This window comes from Coloeus monedula (assembly GCF_965178545.1).
Source record: "Coloeus monedula genome assembly, chromosome: 1".
NCBI lineage: Eukaryota > Metazoa > Chordata > Aves > Passeriformes > Corvidae > Coloeus > Coloeus monedula.
This window is the reverse complement of record NC_138781.1, coordinates 108,206,177-108,224,802: the sequence shown is the minus strand read 5'-3', so window position 1 is coordinate 108,224,802 and position 18,626 is coordinate 108,206,177.

Sequence of the window (18,626 nt, the reverse complement as noted above, 5' to 3'; positions counted from 1 at the left end):
TTGCTGAGATGTGTCAGAGAAACAACACACCTGCAATGCTCTGTGACAGATACTTTTGATGTCAGAAAATCCTTTCTCCCTAGCTATTAAAATGCTCCACCTCAAAACAGGTGTAAGCAGGACACGTACAGAAGAAGTCCCTGTATTTTTAGAAACAGCATTCCAAAATCAGCTAAAAGAAACTACCAAGTGAGTAACAGGAAAATGGTTACAGTAAAAAATTGCTTCTACCTGGAAAACATGGCTATTATCATTATACTTTCCTTGCTTGTTCTTTGTCTTTTCCTTTTTTTTTTAACATAATGAAAGTCTGTGTGTGTATGTATATAGAGTTTCTGTACTGGCCCATGCAGGTATACATACTTTCACTACAGGGAACAACAGAAGCTATTAATAGTTCCTAAATTGTTTGTGTAAATAGAGAAGTCTGTCTGGTATAGAGTAATCTAGTGCCCTGTGAATGGCACTGATAGGAGAGCTGAAGAATACAGAAGAATAAAACCTTCACTTTGGGAAGTTCATTCAACCAAGCGTGACTTGGTTAAGGTAATGCCTTTCCACAGCTATTGCTATGCACGAGGGTCCTCTATATCTTTCAGCACACTTACGTTCTCTTTCCAGTTTGAAAATAACACTGTGAAGAATGGCATTTGTGTGTTCTGTCTACTTACAAATAAAGCCACAAAAATACTAACTTTGAGTTCAATTCACTAAATGAAATCACCCTAAGCACATGCGTGTATGTTTGGAGGTATTTGGGAGGTTGTTACCATGTTTTGCAATGTAGTATATGAAGAATATGTATGAGCCAACTGAAAAGTAGCATATTCTGCAGCAAATAAAATGCTGGTAATTTAGCATCAAAACAGGACTTAAAACATGTGACAGTTAATCATGTTGCTTTTGAATTACTTATCTGTTTTCCTGTGTGTTTTTTACCATTAGACATCAAGAAGTTCTGTGGCATTTTTATCTATCTAGTGGGGATTTAAAATATGGAAGAATTCATATTTGGTCTTTTTTTGATTGATCAATAATCATGCAAAAAGACATATTCATTTTCTGTCACAAAACATTTGGTAGCTCTCACAGTAAACTATTTAAAATGCATTCTCTATCCCATAAAAGAAGAAAAGAAGTTAAATTCTACAGAGCCTGCTTGTCTGAGAAAAATGTATGTATCTGACACCAAACTGAATGCTTCTGGAGCCTATTTTGGCCTGGATGTGTGTAGGAGGTTCAAATGGAATTTCCACACTCAATTGTCTGGGCTGCTCCTAGAGAGAGTTGATTCAATATTTTACTTAACTTCAGAAAAACTTTAGTAGGTGGTTGTTTGTAAAAAGCTGATGTATGTCTTTTAACCTTGCCCTTCAACGTCCATATTTTATTTGGATAAGCAAATATAACAGTCTTTACTGTGAGTCTACATAGCCTCTTCTTATACAGTGTAAAAACATAAAGCCAGTATCACACAGATTTCAGGTACTACATTTTCTAGTCCCACTTGGAGGACCAGAGATTGCTCTGGTCTAAACGATGCCCTGGAGACTGGGAAACAGAAAGGAAATTATTGCTCTTAGTAAGAACTGGTAAATTTTCAGTTTCATAAAGCTCATATCAGAGGGAGAGTTAATTTATTTATCATTTGGCTCAAAGTTATGAATTTACAGCAGTTAAGATGTTTCATCTTTCTTGGACTGGCATGCAGATATTAGAGTGCATGGGTGAGAAAATTCATCCAGCATGTCCAAATCCTGATAGGGACTAACCTTAGGGGAGAATGTGGAAATTCACTAGAGACTCGAAATTCTTCCTGATGTCTCAGGTGTCCATTAGAGAGGCTATTTAATGTTCTTTAGCAAGGCTAATACGTTGCAAAGCAGTGACATTTCAAGATTTCTCCATGAAGCTAATAGCTTTTCTCAGCAAGACATTTTCACATTTACATCAATTTAGTACAGTCTAGATTTGGATAAAGACAAGCATCGCTTTTCTCTTGCCAGTGTTGCCAGGGTGATGATCACCAAACTGTCCCAACAGTCCCTGCTCTCTTGTACTCCCCAAACCAGCAGCTGGCTGTTCTGAGGAGGGCTTAGGATTGTGTGCACATTCAACAACAAATGCACAGCAGAAAAGCCCCACGGTTGCCTTGCCACAGTTGATACAAGCAACCAAATATTTTAAAATATCAGATAATTAATAAATACAAGGGGGCAAAGGAGAAAGGATTACCACTTTAGAGGATGTTGCTAGACATTTCATCACTGTAGTAAGAAGCCAGGAGAACTGATGTACAGTTTTTTTCTGTACTAGTTATCTGCATTTTCCCATTAATTCTGTTGCCTTTTCCTCTGATTTGTCCTTAATTCTTTTTTGACTATGCTCTCTCTTTCCTATTGCTCCCCACTCTCCTTCCTTTTTTTTTTGTTTTCTCTCTTTGTTTCTTATTAATGAGTTTCAACATTTTTAATTAAAGTTGACTGCTTGACTGATGCCAGTTCAACTCTCTTTTTCTGGATTTGGCATCCAAATCAAGTTAATCATTAGTAGACTCCTCTCTTTATTAACTACACAGAGTGATAACCAAAGAAAAGAAAAAAAGAAAGAAAAAGACAAACAACTAGAATAAGTGAAAAATAGAGAACAAACTTCAGGGCGCAGCAACTAGTCTGAAGAGCAGAATATACTTTGCACTTAGTGTCACTTTTCTGTGTCCATGTACCTCCTAAATCCTCAGTTTCCAATATGATTCTAGATGGACATTTATCTTAACCAGCTCCTGAAGGGCTATTGCAATGTTAAAGGTACAGGAAAGAGTCCGTGAACCACCATGAAGAAGTCCTGTCCTCTCCTGACATTCTCCAGAGATCCCCTCCTGTTTCCTGTGAAGCCCCCCATAAATTCACCATCTCTGTTACTTTAGAAGTGAGGAATTTTGGACCCCTGTGGTCCTATTGCTACAGAATGATTTAGAAACACATAAAACAAGAACAGATTTTACCATGTGCTGTAGACAGTGAGATTTATGTCAATATCTCTCTACTGTAAAAATATGCCTGCCTCCCTCCCTTTCACCTGTGTGGAATGTACTCCTACTTCTACGTAAGGGAAGCTGCAGTCTGAAGCTGGAGCAACGATGCATAGCCACAATTACAGACAGCAGTAACAATTACGCTGTTCACAGACAGCTACTCACGTAAACCTCAGGACAGGAGGAAAAAAGGTATAATAAAGAAAGGAAAGACAACAGGATCCAGTAAGGAGGCACAAATTTGCTTACAGGGTTTGGAGTGACCTAGCTGCTGTGCATGTGTGGTGTGAAGCTCAGAACTGCCCTGCCATGACTGTCAGGTGATTTTTTTTGGGGAGGGGGTCTCCTTGCATGAGGTACTCAGCCCAGCAAAGCAGGACCAAGGGAACAGCTCCTCCCAGCTTCACCACACTGCTGAGAACAGTGGGGGCTGCAGGTGTGCAGCAGTGAAGAGGGAGGGACCCAGGGTACACAATGCTTTATGGTATAAGGTGCTGTAACAGCATAACAGTAAAATTCATTCACTAGTTCTGGAAGGAATCAGTCAGTGTGGAAAACAGTGTTGTTGCTTGCTGCTGGGTGCCTGAAGGTGCATCCAGCTCTGTGGAAGGTGGTGCTGCATCAGTTTTACATTTAAAGGAAGGGCACCAAAACTCTTCTGCCTCCAAGGAGAACCTCCTGTTTCAGGATCCGTAGAAACTCGGGGATAGATCTGAACTGACTATGACAATCTTAAATTCCCTCTCAGCCTGACACTACAAAATATAAATCAAACCACTGTACAGTATCACTGAGAAAATGCAGTTAGAGTCCTATTACATAAAAGCAGGGAAATAATATGACTAGAAGGACATTTTAATACATTATACTCGTTACATGGTAGTTTGATGTCAAATATATTAAATATTAAACAAAATATAATAATCCCTCTAGTAATGTAAAAATGTTCACATTTTTAATCTAGAGATCTCACTGACGAGGCATGATTGTTCAACATCCTAGAAGGCAGCTTTCTAAATTATGCTATTCCCTGTGGCAAGTGCAGGACAGATCACAGACTTAATGGAAGGAGCATTTTCATTTTCCCTGTTGCACAATGGGATTTACATTTCAGCCCTCCAGCAAGCAGAGTTACTCATGATACCTTCTAAATTAGTACCACCTCATAAGTTGCAATCAGGGTACCTCCTAAATTAACAAGTAATACATTTAGGAATCCCTCAAAGGCTCATTATCTCCTGTCTAATATATTATTATCACTGTGTATAATTTCTGACACAGTGTGCCCACCCCTTCTTCTAGGGAAAGATTCCCATAGGTTAAATAGGGCATTGTAGAGGTCCATTTCTGGCTCCCCATTATAGTTCTGTATCTACAGAGGAATTAAGGATAACTGCAAAAGAATAATTCCTCTGGCCTTTCAGTTTACGTACTTTGGTACTTGCAGAAGTGCTGGTTGATTATGTCATCATTTCTATTTGGTAGTACAAAAATAAATGCTATATGCATAACCCCATCTTCAGATAAAAGAGAGCTGTCATTCCAAGGATAGGATATCTGCTTCCATATCCCAAACCCTCCTGGCTGTTTTAGGTACCTGCATTGCTGAAGCCACCTTTGAGCTGCTCATGCACCTCCACGTTGCCACTCATGATTGCGGCAGGAAACAACACGGGGAGAAGAAATGCTGATACTACAGTTCCCATTGGGAAGTAGCTGCTCATTAATATGCTCTCAGGCTGTCACACTTTGAGATGTTGGTCAAAGGTTTTTGCAAAGCTGAAAATCAAGAAATGTGCACCTCTTCAGCCTTGTCTGAGCTAAGAATTTAACTCCTTGCTGACAGAACACATAAGCAGAAAGAGCAGAACTCACACAGGTTAGCCAGATCATGGAGATATTGCTAAAAGCTTAATACAGCCCCTCAAACCTTGTCTGAGTTCTCCCTCCATCTGCTTTTACCCCAGAACATGCTTGTGGCACTGGGATTCAGTTGCTTCAAAAAGCTTTGTTCACTTAACATCAGTGTCAGATGTCTTCATTCCACACAGAGGGGTGCTGGCAGCAGAAAGCTGTTCCTAGGCAAACTGGATCCCTACAGGCATTTGCTGTGACAAAGGCACCTGAGACTGGGCCTGGTCATCCATGGCTTGCAGGGGTTACAGCAATTCCTCACTTCCCAGAGACAGCTCCCACACTCATTCCTCGCTGAAGTTCAGTTCTACTTTCCCTCAGCAAGTGTTAGGCAGAGCAAATGCTGAAATTTCTGACTTCAGACGGAATAACCGTAACTGTATTTATTTAGGGTTTATTGTGCTAGCTGGAATAAATTGCATCTGTGAGCTTTTAATAATGTTTTTAACTGTAGTTAATAAGCATTGGCACAAAGATGTCCATCACCTTCTTGGAAAAGGGCAGCAGAGAGTTTACACAATAGGAGGGTAGGGTTTCTTTCAGGCTCACAAGAAGTCATATATTATATTTCTTCATGGAGACACCTTCCAGCTGCTCAGTGAGGTAACAAAGAAACAAATCCATCTACAGACTCCCTGTTAGTTCTTTTGTGTATAGCCACCATTTGCATTATAAACAATTTAACAAAGACTCATTGAGCTAATTTTAACCCTACGACTTTGATGAGTTTAGTCCATTGACTTTGTGGAGGCAAATACAGAGCTGAGTCTTGTTTTTGATTAAGCTCATGAGTACAAAAAACTCTCTCAAAAATTGCCACTGTTGGACCTCAGCCAGCAGAGGCCCATAAGCAAATAATGGGAACTTGTTATTACTCTTTGATTATAACTGTCTGTTGGCTAATTACTCACAAAATGAGTGTCTCTTCTTTTTAATAGATAATCTTGCATCTATTTTTAAAGAACAAAGCCTCTGCTCTCAGTTTCTGAAGGCCCCGCTAACTAGTTTAAATATGGTAGATTGAATTCCAGTATGACTAAATTTGATTTGCAACAAGAAACAGATCAACAGATTTTTCTTATCTCAATGTAAATGTTCCTCATTCACGTGAATTAAGAGTCTCCGTAAACTCTGAGTTGACTCTCACAAACTCCTAGAATTCAATTTCCTGAGCAGGAGACAGTATAGATTAGTTTGATTTCTAATAAATTTCAACCCTCCCAAGGTAGCTACTGCCAGCAGTGTCTCCTTTTTCAGAGCTGTAGATCTTAAAATATAGGAGTCAGATACTGAGGTTAATAATTAATGTGAAGCCTCTAGATCTTACAGCTACTCCAATCTAAAGTAATCATGTAAACTTCCAAGAAGCCAAGAAAGAGTCCAAATCAGAAAAAATGCATCCTTGATGCAGCCCATGTGTGCTAAGGCAGACATTCAGGTACCTTAGTGATGGAGCATGTGTTCATTCATGACCAGTAGAAACTGGGATTCATATTCTGAACCCATGAAGGAGCTGACTTCAGTCCTTGGAATTTATCCCTCATCATAGCAAATCCTCCATCACAAGCTTTATCACTTTCTGAAATTCAAATTTGGACCCTTAATTGTGAAGATCAGGTCTGCAATATGAAGCATCTCTGAGTTACCACACAGCATCTGTTGCCCCAGAATCCCACACTGGCTAATTCCAGAAGTCTTGCCTCCATTCATCGTGAATGAGTCTAGGAACAGTAGCAGAGGACATGGAGGACAGCTGGAAAGCCTGCAAATCAACAGAACACCAAAGTTGAACACCCCGAGCAGACAAATTGCAGGGATCCAGCAGCACATGTAAAAAAAGAGTGGGTGCCTCAGGAGTGGTCTAATGAGGAAAATTAGTAGATGCTGGAGTATGCCAAGAACAGCCTTTTGCCTACAAACATTTTTGAAGCCAAATGTCCTAGTATGGGGGATTTTTTTAATGGAGCCTCTTAAATTAGCACCTCCTGAGCTAATGATGTTAGACTATCCATCCTGGAAAACATCCTTAAGAAAGAGGTTAAACATCCAGAAGGAGGTCACATCTAAGGGAATCATTTCATCAAAACTCCATTCCTTCTCTGTCCTGAATATGTTTTTGGGGAACTCTTTAAAAAAGTGAGAGTGTTGAGTAAAGACTAAAATTATTAGATGCATAAACATGAATATGTGGATTATAGCATTAAATCCACCAGAATTGTGCATGGAGTGGCTACACCTGTATTTTATGAGTTCTGTCAGTTTCAATATTTAGAAATTAGTTTTGAGAGCCATGATGGAAAGCATTATAAAAATTCATAATATTGATTAGACTTTTCTGTTATAATTGCTTCAGATAATATAGCATATAAAGGCATTCAGAGATGTAATGAACACTGTGAAAAGGACTGTGTATAAAAATATGGATTGAAACTGACACCAGATTTGCACGAGTAACAGAAAGCCCTTTTACAAGGTGACAGAAATACATCATAGGAAAGGGATTGGACAGCAGCTGTTTGGTTGCTTACACGTTCACAATGCCTGTCTCACTGACAGACAGCTTTATAGTGGACTGATCCTTCAGAAGTGTCTGAGCACAGGGTCCTGCTACACTGAGGGAGAGAAAATACTTTATTTATTTATTTTTCCAAATGGGGAATGCCTCTAGCAACAATAGTCCAGACATGTTTTCTCAGGGGGCCTGTATACACAGCTGGGTACATGGGCTGGGCCAGAGGGAGGGCTGGATTTCATCTTGCCCTCCTCAGCTCGGTGCTACGTGGGGGCTCTCAGATTTGCTGCCATCGCTGCAGCAGAGCAGGAGACAGCTAAAATCATCTGGCTTTCACAGGGGAGTACGCAGCAGATGGCACTGTTGCTTTGGCAGTCCTGCAGTTTCTTTTCCCCTTTGTAGGAAGTCGCAGGTACAATTTTCCTTCCAATCCTCTCTCTTTCCGTGGCATTTTACCCCGTTTTTGTGATCGGGTCCATCCACATCCAAGTGTGACGCTCCAGTGCCAGGGTCCCTCAGTGTGAGCATCACCTGGGCAGCCCTGCTTTCACCCCACTCCTTACTTGCCACCACACCAACTCCTAACATTTGTTTTATGTAGGGAAAACCTTGCTTTTGCATAATAATTTATTCCCGTTGGTTCCCGTGTATGACAAATTTAATTAGTTTGTTACATTTCAGTAGTGTTTTTTCTCAGACATTAATAGCATCTTGGGGAAGCTGAGCACGTTTCTGCCATGTCTTCTCACTTGCAGCACACATGGACTTTTATCTCTTTCCATAACTTTGTCTCAGTGATTTTTTTTTCCTTTGGTTTTTCATGCAAGATGCCTTGATGTTTATCTCCATTCATTTTACAATTTTTATGCCAAGCAATTTTTTAAAAGGCTAATATTTCTGGGTTTGCCTTACCTCTTTATAACCTGTCATTTAGATGTTAAATTAGTTTAGACTTTCCTAGATGTGTTTTAATTAGAGAGATACTTGTTTATTTACCACTAACTGCATATGCATGAGCTGGCTTTTTAATGCAGTTCTATCCTGAAAGCTGCTGAACACATCCACTAAAATCAACCAGCATCAAGGCAATTGGAACCTTATTGAAGATAAAGTCTTAAAAGAAAAAAAATAGAGGAATTGCAACTGCTTTCTGTCTGTCCTGGCAAATGCTTAACTCTGCCCTTTTAAAAACCATAGACTTGGTGCCAAAATGTGTGATCCTGAGGTCCCTGGTCACCTGCATGGAAACTGAAACCCACTATTTGGCACCACTTAAAAAAAAAGTTTGGTGTTTCAGATCAGGAAGGTGAGAGTCCCACAAGGCGAATGGGAGCTGCCTAGTGCAGATAGGAAACCCTGGGCACACAGGGGTGTCTGAATCCTTCCCCACAGCTCACATCCTGTGTCCTGAACCGAAGTTGCCAGCAAGAGCTGCTGTGCCCCTGAATCCAACAGGTAGAACACTTGTCTGAGGGTGGTGACCCACATAGCTTCTTTGCTTGGGCTGGACACAGAGCACTGTTTTACTCTGGAACATGGGAGGAACGTGGGAGGTGTGGGTACTGGCACATAGTTTGTATTTGTCTGAGTAGTAGGAAACCTTCCCACCAAGCTAAGATTTCCCATACCATATTTTTATCTCTTTCTGTGGAAGTGTGGGAACAGTAAAAAAATAAAAGTGACCTTCATGGAAGATACAATGTCAAAGCAAGCCTGACTTGGGATCCTGGACACCAGCATCCCCTCAGGTGGTTGAGGCATTGGTCTTCTTTGCACCTCAGCTTCCCAGTACGTTATGTCAAAAAGAAGGTGGTAAAATGCCACCAGGATTAAGTGACTGCTGAGTGCCAAGGTCACATCATAGTTTTGAAATTAGGCACTAAATCCTGTTTTGATAACCAAAGTTTTATCTATGGTGTGGAAGCCAGGAGTCCTTTGCACCTTCTGTTGTTGAGGTAAACCATAATCATACTCTGCTGTCATTTTGAGATCAACTATTCTGTCCATCGTCTTGTTGAAGGTCCCTTTGTGCTCTGAGTTTCTTGCAGGGTGATGCAGTGAAATTCAGCATATCCCAGCCTAGATGTGGTGGGCACAAGGTTTACTGAAAGTACTACATTCCTCATCACCTTTGCCTTGTAGCTTTGAGCTAGAAGCATAAGTGAGCACCAGCAGTTCAAGACAGATTTTGTGACTGTCTGAAGCCCACACATCTTCCAGAATTTTAAATCTCAATGAGCCTCAAATCTGAATTTGAAACACCCATGACTGCAGGTGCAGGAGTTTCCTGGCTGCTAGGACAATGCAAAGTACAGGAACTACTAATTTGGCATGAAATTCTAAAATCTGTGCTGCCCTTTTGACACCCTGTAAATGTTTGGTCCTTTTTTTTTTGTTATAGGAGTTAATTGACATTAAGGGATTTAGAGAGTGAAGACCTATACTTAGTTCCTCACTTCAGTTTCCCTCAAAATCCAGGAATTTCCCTCACAGTACAGAAATATTAATCCTCTTTAGGAAAGAAGTGTTGCCCTTTTGGTTTGTTTCTGGTTGCATTTAGCATAAAAATTAATTTTACTATGAAAGCAATCTCAAGAAAAAACTGTGTGTGTGTTTTCTAGGAGAATGAACACGGAAGAAAAATCAGGCAAAACAAAGGAAAATAAAAGCAAAATCTTTAGACTGATTTATGTAATCCTTACTCACATGAATATTAACTGGAACTATCCACATGAGTAGATGTTGGAAAGCAAATCAGTATCTCTTAGGCTTGCTTTTGTTTGAAGACAGCTGGAAAACAATGTATTCTTTAATGACATATGTGTGTTAATACAAATTGTATACTCTCCACTAATCTAATACTCATGAAATGAGCACATCCATCATGGAAATTAAACAATAACTTCTTACTTGAACAAATTCTGCAATGAATATGTTACAAAAAATAATTAACAGATAATGTCAATTGGCTAGAACTTTATCATAAGAGAATGGTCTCCATTTGTAAGAATAAAAAAGCCTAAGACAAATCATGGGAAGTTATAAAATAAAATCCCAGGAACAGTTTTTAAAACTATGAGACATATTCTTTCACAATATTTTATTCTATTGATATTGTTTCTGTTAAATCACTTGATTGAGGATTGCTTTAGACAGCTGAGTGCTAATGGTCCTCAGTAACATTTTGGAAAAATGTGGGTCTTGATTAGCTTCAAGAACATTTTTTTTCTCCTAACCAATAGTCAGCTCTATCAATAAAATAATAATTTCTTATTAATGGCCTATATATATTTGAAGAAGAAGGTTATTTGATTTCTTTATATAGTTAATTAGACATGACAAGACATGCTTTGAATACATCACCACCCACTCATTTCTTCAGCAATGTCCATAAGAAAGGAATAAAAGATGTATTTTCAAGCATTAAAAAAACTCTTGCTAATATTTGGTTTCAAATACATGAAGATGTAGGTTTGGTTCTTATTTAATCTCAAACTTTTCCTCAGGGCAGAAAACACTGATATTTTCATTCCTCTTAAGCATACTGGATTTTGCCATATTTTCTTGATATTGGCTGCCTCATCTCCTGCACCGCAAAGACAAGCAATGTTCTGCAAAAATACAAAATGCCTAATAGCCTCTGGAATTCTGCTCAGAGCTGGAAGCCAGCATTTAACTCCCAATTCTGCCAAGTTGTGTGTATGTTTCCTAGTAGTTCCCAGCCTTTGTTTTAGACTTACAGCTGCCACTCTAGGAAGATAACATATTTTACAAATAATTTAAGTGAGAAGTTGCACAGGTTTACCTCACATAAAGGTGGAGCCAGAAATCCATATTCAAATCATCAAGAGCCCTGATGTAATTAGAAAGTCTAACACTGTGCAGAAGTCAGAGTACTGGCTATGAGAAACACAATTTCAGTTCTCTGCCATAGCCAGTGAAAATCAAATTCTAATTTTTCATGTCACAGAGAATCCTGCTACACGCTCAATTTAAGCTGATTGCCTGGAATAGCTAAGGAGAAGCAAAGCTGGAAAGTCTGAGCACTTGTCAGTGAAGGCATTTCTTCTTGAAAAAGAGTTTCACACATCTGCGAGAATCATTAGAAAAAAAACTTCCTTCACCTGACTTAGAGGTGACCATGTAGGTCTTCTGCATGTACAGGTAGGATCTTCTGTGCTCACTTTTCACCACTTCACTTTTGTGTGTGTGTGATGTAATTGCTTCAACAGCAAGTGGATAGGGAGCTGACACCCATGACTAGTTTATTAGCAAGTTTATGAGCTAGGACAGTCATTCCTTTGTCAGGGTCACAACAGAGGAGAGAACTGAGCCTCAGTTTCCAGTTTGCAAGGTGAGAGCTTTCAGCTTGAAGTATATCATAGAATCATAAAATATCCTGACTTGGAGGACTCCTACAGGGATCACTGAAGTCCACCTGCCTGCTCTGCACAGGACAGGCCCAAGAATCACAGCATGTGCCCAAGTGCATTGTCTAAACACCTCTCGAACTCTGTTAGGCTTGGTGCTGTGACCACTTCCCTGGAGAGCCTGTCAGCACTCAACCACCCACCTTTTCCTATGATCCAATCTAAACCTCCCCTGACTCAGCTTTGCACTGTTCTTTCTGGTCCTGTCACTGGTCACCACAGAGAAGAGATCAGTGTCTGCCCTCCTCTTCCCCTCACAAGGAAGTTGCAGACCACAATGAAGTCTCCCCTCAGCCTCCTCTTCTCCAGGCTGAACAGACCAAGCGACCTCAGCCACTCTTCATATGGCTTCGCCTCAAGTCCTTCACTGTTCTCACTGCCTTCCTTTGGGTGATTTCTAATAGTTTTATATGTTTTTTATATTGTGGCCCCCCAAACTCGCCCCAGCACTCAAGGTGATGCTGCCCCAGAGCAGAGCAGAGTGTGAGAATCCCCTCCCTTGCCCGGCTGGTGATGCTGTGCCTGATGCCCCCAGGACAGGGTTGGCCCTCCTGGCTGCCAGGGCACTGCTGGCTTATGTTCAACTTGCCATCGACCAGGACTCCCATATACCACATATATATATATAAAATATGTATACATATATACTGTGTAAAGTGAGAAAAATAGCCTCTTTTAAGGAGAACTAGTGAGTACTCAGGTTGTATAGACAGTCAGCTCTGGCTAATGGCAACTGGTGCTTCCAGGGACCATCTACTGCATCAAACTCCTCACACGTGGGGAGTTGGTAGACACAAGTCCCAGCAGCTTGCAGAGTTTTGATGTCTCTGAGGATCTGATGAACATGAGCCCCTGATAATTACTACTTGGACTTAAATCCAAGATAAAGTTTAGAACCAAGCTGATGCAATTATTACCTTCTCCAGATGTTGCAAATGTTCTGATTGATGATATAAATGCCATTAACAATAAGAGGTTTTGGTTTGAGTGTGTTTTTTTTAGATAGTAGTGGCACTTGTACACAATGAATTATTTGACTCATTATTTCTACTTTGACATTGTCATTAACTGTAGCTATAAAAAATGCATTTTACCTCTTTTAAACCTAATCTTGCTTTCATTTAAGTTAATGGCTAAATTGCTATTGACTGTGGTAGAAAGAGCTCTATGCCTCTATATATTAAACTGCTGTAATGTAATTGCTTCACTGCATGGATCAGTGTTTGTAATACAGGATTTAAGTTAATAATCCTTTTTATATTGCTATATATGTGAAAGGCAAACTTATAATATAGCAATAATATGGTCAGTGTTGTCAATATGAAAGATTAAATCATACAACTTGCATTTTCCATAATAAACGTGCAGATTCTAATTAGAACTAAAGTGAGCACTGCCTATGGATTTATCTTAACTCATAAGGATTATCTTCTGCTTTATAATATGAATGCAGGCTTTATAAATTGAAAAGAAATAATGAACTTCCAGGTTGATTGAAGTTGTCAGAGTAACTGGGGCAAGTTACAGCTTGAAGCCCATAGGCGAAGAGGTTTTTAAAAATATATCCTTGCTTATCTTAACTCACATTCTGCCTCATTTGGTAGGCTCAGGGCTTCACCTCTGTGAAAGAAAAGATGTGGTACATCATGTTTTGAAGAACATAAGCAGATTTGATAGAAGTCTGGAAGTAAGGACCTACTTTCTTGAAAATGGAAATTTAAGACTGCATGGATTTCACTCCTGCCTCTCAAGCAATCATCTTGGACCATCTTTCTTGGAAAAAAAGACACTCATTTCAGTTCATTGTTAACACTTTAGATTCTGACTTTTCTTGAATCAATAAATACTTCTGAATTTGCAACAAGCATGCAATATATTTGGCAATGTTGCACAAGGCCTTTGAAAAGGGGCAAATCAGTATTATTTGTGTAGTCAAACCAAGTAGATATTTGTTATCACAAACCTGAAGTAATTTATTATTGAGGTCATAGGGCATTAATAGATCAAGTGTCTGGTAACAGGGACAATATTTCTCTCTTTAGTTTGCTACGTAAGTAAATATGCTGTCTAGTAGATAATTTGGAAAGAGACTATAATTTAGTCAACATAAAAAAACTAAAACACACTGGAGATAGGTATGTAGAGACTTCCACAGATAAAAACTAACATTTCATGAGAAGGAACTAGTTCTGGTTTATGCTGCCACTGCCAAATAAGAAGACAGCCACTGAACACTAAACTACTCACCACAGGCAAAGGTTTACCAGCAAAAAACACTCTAGCATGCATTTACAAGGGAACTATTCAGGAACTATTACTCCCACCCCTCTTCTATAGCATAGTCACTACTTACATGTTCAATCAGTGCTGCAGGTTCCCTTGTGCCCTGCACCGAAGAAGCAACCATGAAGAAAATGTTTGGCTGTACTTGTGAAATTAATTACCTCCTTCTCTTGCCCCACATGGCCCACAGTGGCCATGGGATCCTGCAAGGGTGAGGTTGCTGGATCTGCATAGTTCTCCCTGTATACTTGAGCTTGGGGGTGCTGGTTTCTGAACATCCTTCTTACAAGTGAAACACAACTCTAATGCTCTCTGGCTTGCATATGTCTTTGAGTAAGTAGTCACCCAGTCAAAAACTGTAAGGTAGAGCTACAGAGCCAGCCTTTCTTAGAAGTGTGTATGTATAATTGCAAAACATAAGCCTCTGAGAAGTGAACAACCCTCTTCCTTTTAAAATAAAAAAGAATTGTGGTCTTATCAGTTGAAGAACTCTCACAGCAGAGCTGGGAATGCCTCCCTTTCACTTTCTCCTGCCCTCACAAAGCTGAAGACTGACAATTAGCAAATGTCCTAAGACATTAGACACTCTGCAGCTCAGGGGTGGGATAGGGTGAATAGCTTTTGAGCAAACATTTGCTTCCACAAAGAGCTCAATAACTGCTACTAATGTATAAAGAGACAGTAAGTGTCCTCTGCCTTGCCTAGCTCTTTCTGAAAGAAAGTCTGTCCATACCCACTTTCAGCTGGTGTTAGGCTGTAAACCCTGTGAGGAGAGGAATACGAGTGCTTTTTATCCAATTCTCCTGTGTCAAGAACAGTAGACCTAAGGCACAGCTCCGCTTGGAAAACTCTGTCTCTTGGCACAGGCAGCTCTCTTCTCATATCCCAGATCCACATGCTTTTTCCACTGAGAGCCTACAGGCTCACTATATTTCAAAGGTGGAATTAGGGCTCAAATTTTTCATGCCCCAAGCCAAACTGTCAGGATGCAAACCTGCTCTCAGACACTGCATTTAATCAACCTCCAGAAAGTGACAGGGCAGAAAACATAAATGTCTCCTGCCCCCCGGTGTCTGGACTGACCCACATGCTACTGTTACATTAAACTTCCTTTCTGCATGTGGATCATTATCTACTAGTCTTTGGAGTGCTTGCATTACCTAAACTAGCTATATGGATGTGAATCAGGAGTTTAGGGCAGGCTTATAGAAGCAGTTTTCTAATTCTAATTAGTTCTGCTCAGTTTTACAGGATTTTGTAAACTTTTGCTTTTTTTTTTCTTCCTGGTCAGTTAAATTCCCCATGTGATTAAATCATTTCAAAGAAGCATAGAAAGGTCCTATCGGAAAGGATTTTTGGAGGTCAACAAGTCCAGCTTCTTGCTACAAAGCAGAAGTGATCTCAAAGTCTGATTAGGGTTGCTCAGGGCCCTTACCTGTCAAACTTTAAAATCCCCAGTGGTGGAGTTTCCACAAATTTTCTTGGCTTCAAGACTTAAACACTTTTTCTGCATAGAAAAACATTTTTAATATCCAGTCCAAATTTCCCTGGGTGCAACTCGTTATTGTATTTCTCTTTGTGCCTCTGAGAGGTTTGGGTTCTCTGTAACTCCTCCTTAGGCAGTGGAAGGTAGTTAGCACTCCACTAGACTTCCTCTCCTTCAACCCCAGCTCCCTTTCCACACGTCATGTCCCCCAGCTGCCAAGCTACTTGATGGTCCTCCACTGAACTTGGTCCAGCTTGTCCATGTCTCTCTTGAACTGGGTGTCCCTGAAATGAGTGCAGTTATCTCCTGTGAAGTCCCTCCAGTACCATGGGAATAATTATTTTTCCCAGCTCACTGGCTACACCTGGGCTAAAGCAGCCCAACAAGAGATTCACCTGCACTGCTGCGAGGGTGCATTGCTGACTCTTGTGCAATTTGCCAAAGGCCTCAAGTCTTTTTCTGCAGAGCTGCCTTTTTGCTAGTCCCCCACCTATGTCACAGCACAGGATTACTCCATCTTGGGGAAGGACTTTACATCTGCCACTGAACTTTAGAATTCTTCTGGCAAACCATTTCTCCTGCTTTTGGAGACTTTCGTGAGAGTGTCAGCCATGCCCTTTAGTGAATTCATGCCTCACCCTAATTTAGCTCCAGGTATGAGCTTCCTGGTGCTGTTGATCAGTCAGGGTGGTGACGAATATCATTCAGGGCATGTTAAATGTTGTCAACCCTAGTACCCCCAGTTCATTTCAGTTAGACTTCCTTACATGTCAAACAAATATGAAATATTAATTTCTTTGGGCTCTTTTTTATTTCTCTTGGTGGTGGTGGTGGTTGTTTTATCACTACACTGCTAGCAGGAAATCCATAGAAGTGTTTCCACCATCTCTATGGTTTATAAAATCTTTATGATTTGTAAGCAAACTTACTTCTGCATCGTGTTTGACCAGAACACCTGTTTATCAGAAACATAGTGGTAACAGTAACAGGGCTAATGCTACTAAATTATGGATATGCCTTAAACCAGCATATGCCTATGTACTTTTTGGTACTTTTCAATTAAAGTTCCCTCCTGACTAAAATGGAAGATGAGGTATTTGTGGAAAAAAAGTAATTCAGTAGAGGCAGCTAAAATCTGACATCTCCTGTCCAACCGCCTCGTCTGTTAAGACTGCAGCAGTAAGGTCAATTGTATATTGCATTTTTTATCTGTTCCTAATTCAATCTGCAAGCACACACACTTGCACATATGTACCCATACATGCATGTACATGTCTGTTCACATTTCTCTCATTCTGTCCCCCTGTATTTCTGTTTCTTGTAACTGTCTTTAAATATGCTGAATTGCAAAAATTATTCTTTTACTCTTTAGTGCAAAACTACTTTTTATTCAGGCTTACTAGTCTATTCAAAGTTTTCAAGTTTAGATACAGAGGGGGTTTAAATTTAGTTGATTTTTTTCAGTTTTTTGTTGGTTAGGAGGGCAAAAATTTTCTTAGAAGTTATCATTTCCAGCTTTTAACTATATAATAATAAGGTTTAATTTTCAAAAATCAAAAGCCTAAAGCTTTCTTCTGATTTTGCATAAAATAAGCTTTCTCCTTTATTCTCCCTCACAAAGTATAATTGAAGAACTCCAAAAGTAAGCTTAGCTGATATTGTTCCTGTTTTCAGTCTCCCTCATTCAAAACCATTTGCATCTGCAGACTTCAGCATCTTTATCACCCACATTTTAGAAACCCTTAGTGCCGTCTCTAGAGTTTGTCTCCATTCTTACTGTGTGAGTTAAAAGGTATTAGAAACCAAATACCATTAGCAAAAATGCTCCTTTGCTGAACACTCTGGATAGCTGAGGAGGAGGATGATTCTGCTCTCAGCCATTTCTGCAGATACCCAAAAGAACAGAATTGCTCAGTGTAGGCTGCATGATTTCTGCGCTAATCATAATGAGTGTACCAGGTCAGTATGCAAGGCTTTGTTTCCCCTTTTTTTCCACCCTGTGCACATAAATGAATCAAGGGGTTTTTTGTTTGCTTGTGTCCAGAACCAGGTTCAAGATCTTTGCTAAATTGGTTAAGTCAGCAAGTTTTCTAGGCAAGTATTTCTAATAACTACTTTGGAGTGCTGTTTGCTGACTATAAGCATCTTGAAGCTCCTCAGCAGCTGCCTCTCCCCAGTGGACATGGATTCCTGCTTATTCCTAGTGCAAGAACGTGGCTTTTGCAACACTGAGAGAACGAACTTCCCCCTGCTTGTCTCCCGTCATTTATGGGAACCTCACAATGTAGTATTTGAAAGCTGAGTGACACTCGCTTAACCCCAGTGAACCGATTTTTGTAATGGTTTTATCTCCCTGATTGCTTTTGCAATGGAAAAGACTGATGCTATTTTAGACTGAAAGATGAGACTTTCCAGTGTACCTTCAAGATGAGTGTGGGCAGTTCAGACGGAAGGTTTAGGGGCATCAGGAGTGCTAGCAGTAAAAAGATGGCATGCAGCAACAAGTTTTTATAACCTCTAAAATCCTACCTTCTTTTCTATTTGCTCTCAGTTTACTAAGAATGGGAAAACATTTCTGCTGTTCTAGTTAACACATTTCAGCCAAACCATAAGGACATCATCAGGTCAAAATACTCCCAATTAAAAATTAAATAAATGATGCCACTATCCTGAAGTCACAGCAAAGGTTGCACATTAAAAAACACACTCCAAATGACCAAAGAACCTCCCCCCCCTTCCAACAAACCAGCAGCGTCCAAGCAAGTTTACTGTTACAGATGCTGTAGATACATGTGCTACTGCTCCATTTGACTTACACGTGGGACTGCAGCAAATTGAAAGGAAAATCGCATCAGGTTATGCCAAGTCAACCAGAGAAATGTATTGTGTCTCCTTAAATGCATCCTTTCTCCCCGTTTCAGCTGAATAGTGGCACAGCTGTGCTTATGCTGCTGGCAGTGCTATGAA